The following is a 6,175-nucleotide window of genomic DNA, read 5'->3' as shown; positions in this document are numbered from 1 at the left end:
GGTTTTTAAGTTGAGAAATTAAAACGAACTTAAACATAAGATTTGACAATTTGTTGGATTAGTTGTTAAGCTAGTTTTTTTCCCTTAACATGTGCTTATTATAATTTAATGACTTTTGATATGTGTGTGACTTGTATTTATCAATGACTTCCTAATTGTTATTCTCTAACTTTTGCATTGCATCTTCATTATTTATTCTAATTGCATTCATTTTGCATCTCATTCATGTGGCATTTTAAATTCCACGGAATATCATATGGCTAGAGGAACATAGTCTCTTAAGGACTTCACGTCCTATGTTATGTTTGGTAAGTTCTCACTTTCACTAATGATTTTAATTGAGATTCTACAGGTTTATAGTGAAGTGACCAACAATGAGCTCGACAATATACTACAAGGTTGGACAACAAAATGGCGGAGGAGAAACCCCATAATGTGTCACCTACAAAATGATTGAAAGGAAAACTCGGTCTAAGCTATTAGACTTTAAATTTAAGCGCTTGTTGGGAGGCAACCCAATTTTGATTTTTTACTCTTTATGTGGTTATTGTTTTTGTTCTTTTTGATTTGTTTTGTGCGTGTGTAGGTTAGTTTTCGAGAAAACGTGAAGAGAAGCAAAACATTTTCATTCAACAGAATCTGGTAGAAACAGTCTGTCGACTTCCGCAGACTGTATCTCCCAGCTCACAGGGAGTTGGAATATGTGCTTTATATGGAAACAAAGGACTTTGAGTCTAGTTTCTGTAGCTTTTTACAGAACTGGATTTAGAGGTCTACATCATTCCCAGTTGCAATTTGAAGGCAGCAAGGTCGTGTCAGAAATTCAGAACTCGTGTACTTGCAGTTCGGAAACGGCAAAACAGCGAGCACTTCCGGCCTAACTGGGCAGTCGTGCCATATATGGATTGAAAGCTGGTTGTGTTATCTTCAACTTTCATTCAGGCCACTTGTCCATTCCGGCTGTTTAAGTCAACGGAAATCAGGTACAAAGAGGTAAAGGTCATTCCAGTTTTTGATTCTATGAACTTGTTTTTCGTGACAAATTTGCAAGGGCATAACTTTCTCCTCATTTGGAGTTAGCGAACGTACTTTATATGCTTGGAAAGCTAGAAACATTAGCTTTCAATTCCCACTGTTGTCTTACTGATCGGAGATTATTTTCATACGTTATGATGCATGGAATGCAAGCTGTTGGACCGCGCCATGGGGGAGCTTTTCTCATCATTTTCTCATTTTTTTCCCATGTTTTTATTTTTGTATTTGTTTCCTTCCACTATGAGTCTTCCATTGCATTATTTATTTTGACATTCATTGAGGACAATGCATGGTTCGAGTGTGGGGGAAGGTTTACATGTTAGAGTCATAAAATCAGAAAAAAATAATTTTTTTGTTTTGTTTTTATTTTGTTTTGAGTCATAGGTATGCCTTTAACTGTCTAGGATGAGTTGATCTTTGAATGATTGGTTGAAAGATGATCACAAGATTGGAAATTGAACTTAATAGCAATTTGATGGTTAATCAATGTGTAGATTTTGTACGAACATGTAGTAGATGAGGATTTTGAAACTTAGGTACAAAATGAACATGTTCCTTACTTGTTTGAATTCATGTAACCTATGTGAGTTTCGAGCCATATATGTGCCTTTGTTTGGAGAGTTTAATCTATCGTTTCTTGGCTATATAACCTCATTACATCTATTTTGATCAATTCATATGCCATAGAATTGCAATGAACTAGAGAATGCTAGAACTTACTTTGTGAAACTTTCAAAACTTTTATCATAATATACTCTGATTTTGAAAAGGATTGTTGGATCTTTTTAGGATTCCACCACTTAAACCAAAAAGTCGTATGCCTTATTTGTGCCCTGCTTGGGACACCTTAGTATTAACTCATTTGAGCCTACGTTAAACCTTTTCTTTCATCACCAACATGTTAATATCCTTGCTTAGTATAGTTATATCTCTACCTTGTTCTCGAGGCTTGGCAGAGCTAATATTTGATGTTAATATGGAGTGATGATTCGATTCAAGTGTGGGGTTATGCTATGTATGTACTTATGCCGTATGAAAAAGGGTGAAAAGAATGAAAAAAAAGAAAGAAAGGTGTCGTGAGAAGAAAAAGAAAAAAATACATGAACACGACTTGAAAGAAAAAATATATATATATATACAAAGAAGTTACGGCATAGCTATGTTTGATGTGAATTTGGAGTTGTGATGTAATTGTTGAAGGCTCAATAATGTTGTACTTTAGCCTTTGTTCGTTTTCACAATGTTTAAAGTGAAGAATGGGTCCAACATGATAAAAGTGGCCCTTGTTTTATGGAGTATGGCGACATAAGGTGGATGATTATTGCTCTGCTAAGTATTGAGGATGACCTTTGTGATTCCTTTTACCTAAAAAATGATATATCCTTACCGAGCCTAAGCCTACCTTTTATAAAGATCCGCATGATTCTTATAATGAGTAGCTCTTGATCTGTGGAGTTTGTTTCATGAGTAAGCATATGGTTTTGGTTCATTTGTGCATATGATTGGTATCTTTCATGAGGTTTTCGAATTCACTATGTGTTCTTAACTCTTATGTGTGAAAAGCTTTTAAGCATATGCCATGTTCTTGAGAGAAAAGATTCGGAGTGCATATCCCTTGTGAGTTGAATTTGAACTTATTTTGAACATGTCGAGCTTAATATCACCTATGTTTTCTGCATTGTCTTACTTGTTTTGCGAGATCTCATGTTTATTAACCATTTAATTCATTCTATCTATTTCGATTAAGTGTTATTCTTGATGCTATGAGTTTAAAGATCTTTGAGACAAAATGTTGAAGGCATTATAGTTGAGTCATTAGTTTAGTTGTTTTGATTTTTGTTTTATGTTTTTGTTTCCCTTTTCTAGTGTTTGCTAAGGGACTAGCAAAGCTTAAGTGTGGGGTTGTTGATAGGAGCACAAAGTGTGACGTTCTTAATGTGATTATGCCCTATTCTTACTCTTTGTTACCTCTTATTTAGTATGTTTTAGTTTCTTTTGTAAGAATAAGTGTCTAGGTAGAGCTTATATCAATTATGAGTGAATTGATGATGAAATCGTGCTAAGTGTTAATAATCCTTGTTGAGATATGATTCTTTGTTCGAGTAGGATTCATCCTTTCGTATTTCTTTGTTTCTAACATACTTATTCTTATTAGGAAATACAAATCCATGTTGGAGAAGGAAAGCAATCCTAGTTCCACAAGGAAAGAGAAGAAAATACACTTAAAAGCCCAATCCATTCAAGAATCAAAATGCTGTCAATATTCATAGTCCAACTTCGACGGGCTCCCCTGGATAGCTCCGATCGAGTTAGAAGACCTACTTTATATGGAAATAAAGGTATTTGAGTCTAGTTTCTGTAGGATTTGGAATCAAATCAATATCTTATTCCTACAGAGAGATATGACTGAATCATTGATCGGAGGTCCAATGAACTCGGCGGAATTATCTCAGCCATTGATTTGCTTTTGATCCAAGGGCTATGAGGGAAACTTGGGACTTTGTTCCTCCTGCAAATAGAACACAAATATGTATCAGAATGTCCATAAATCCCAGCACCAAAGAATGTCAAAGAAGGCATGCAGCAAATTAAATGAGAAGAGGCAAGAAAGTCAAAGAAGGCATGCAGCAAATTTAATGAGGAGAGGTAAGAAAAATCAAACATGGCTGCAACAATTAAGACTTTTGCTGCCTCCCTAATTCAAAGGAAGAAATTTGTGCAAAAGAAATCAGCAATAAAGGAGGAAGAAGATATGTAATTAATGCAAAAGATATGCAATCCTTATAGAAATCAGAATTCTGGCAGTGCAGATCATCCATCTTTGACGGGCTCCCCTGGACAGCTCAAAATGATTGAGAAAATGTACCTTATATGGATGAAAAGCCACGGAAGTCTAGTTGAAATTGCCAGTTGGAATCATCTCAATATCTATTTTCTAGAGAAAGTTATGGCCACAACAAGGGACAAAGGTCAAATCTGCCGAATCTAGGAAACCTCAACCAATTTGGTTTCAACTTTGTGGACTTTGTGGCCATCCTCCCTTGGGTTTCTTCCTCTATATATAGCACCTCAATTCCACAGAAACATATCATCAACCTTGCTCACAAGACTTGCCAAAGCTCTGCCCAAACACTTTCATTCACCAAGCATCATTGAATCCGAATTCACCACCCTTCACCATATTTTCTGTCCAAAGCTTGGGAGCCTAGGATACCATACTCTTGAAGATCTCGTGCTACCTCTGTAAGGAACCTTGGGAGGAGAATTATAAAGTGTAACTCTTTGATCTTCATGTTAAGTTTTCGGGTTTTTATGTTCTTGTTCTTGGATGATTTATGTTTAGGTTTTGTTAAAGTTATTTTTATTCTTGTCTATGAGATATTTGTAATTTTCGAATGACATGATGAATTAAGGTTTTCGATTTTTATTCAATGATTTTAGGTTTTATGCCATGAGTTTCTGTTTATTTATGTTCTTAATACATTTTCGGTGTGTTCTTATATTGCATGTGTGATTAAGACAAGTAGTTGATGTCGCATATGTTAATCATTCAAAGTTAAAAACAATTTTGATACAAGTAGTTGATTAATTGTTTGTCCCCTTTGTGTTCCTCCACCGATTATGATCTTAAGTTCGACATTGGATAAGTGCTTTAAACATATTGATTTCTCTTTGTGATACGTAATTGCATGATGAATTGGTATGTTAGATTTCGTAGCAAGACAAGTAGTTGAGCTCAATAATATCTATGTATTAGGAACCAAGTAGGAACTTGATGCATGATCGAATTTAAGATGAACTATGATACTTACGGCATGAACAAGATTGAGAGTAGATTTTGTTACCTTTGTTCTTATGTTATTTGTTTGGTAATTTCTTATGTGTTGGTTGGTTGATCACATGTATATATTAGTTTAGGTTTATTTTATGTTTGATCCGAAATATATCTCAAATTTTTTAAACTCTTATGAATTCGTTGTTAAATGTTTGTGATTCTTTACCCTGGTTGGATCCCCGGTTTGTGAACGATACCCTCTTGCTTTATACTACTAACGATGCTTACAGGGTTAATATTGATCTCGAGTAATCGAGCCGATCAAATGGCGCCGTTGCCGGGGATCCATCATTATGGATCCCAATCTTTTAATTTCGAATTCACTGTTCATATTGTAAATTTGTATTTTTTTTCTTACTTTGTTCTAATATATACTAATTTTATCTTAGGTTGTTATTTTTTATGATTAATAAATGATTGTTTTAGGTTGTAAATCGAACGGAATAGGTAAAGTCCCTTTTGTTAATATTAGCCTCAACCCCTCATGTTTTCTTCCAAAGTTTTTGCATGAGGTTGAGGGCGGCTTTTATTAACACTTGGAGAATTGTCTAACACCCAAGTTTAAGTCCAGCTGAGTAAGAGGCATGCTCTTTTATTACCCTGGTGCATGGGACCAAAATTGGATCTCAGAGAACTATTGATTGACATACATCTCGGTGATGGAGTCGATAGGGAGTTCGCTCTCCGTAGTTCAACAAATGAGTCCTACCATGTTCACTATCTCTAATTGAGCTATACGGTCTTCTGAAACAAAGACTTGATCTTGTGTCTAGACATTCATACTTAGGCCGCACGTCCACCTCGGTTTACAACTTAGAATCAGTCGTTCATTCAATCATTGAAATAGCAAAAAGAACTTGTGAATTGTGTGAACTTTGTAAACTTAAAGAACTAACTTGTGAATCCTTATCTTATTTTGTTGTAACATATAATAATTATAATTGTGTGTACTTTCTTAGGTTTTTAAGTTGAGAAATTAAAACGAACTTAAACATAAGATTTGACAATTTGTTGGATTAGTTGTTAAGCTAGTTTTTTTCCCTTAACATGTGCTTATTATAATTTAATGACTTTTGATATGTGTGTGACTTGTATTTATCAATGACTTCCTAATTGTTATTCTCTAACTTTTGCATTGCATCTTCATTATTTATTCTAATTGCATTCATTTTGCATCTCATTCATGTGGCATTTTAAATTCCACGGAATATCATATGGCTAGAGGAACATAGTCTCTTAAGGACTTCACGTCCTATGTTATGTTTGGTAAGTTCTCACTTTCACTAATGATTTTAATTGAGATTC

The sequence above is a fragment of the Argentina anserina genome, unplaced genomic scaffold (genome assembly GCF_933775445.1).
Source record: "Argentina anserina unplaced genomic scaffold, drPotAnse1.1, whole genome shotgun sequence".
Classification (NCBI taxonomy): domain Eukaryota; kingdom Viridiplantae; phylum Streptophyta; class Magnoliopsida; order Rosales; family Rosaceae; genus Argentina; species Argentina anserina.
Note: the sequence above shows the minus strand (reverse complement) of the source record.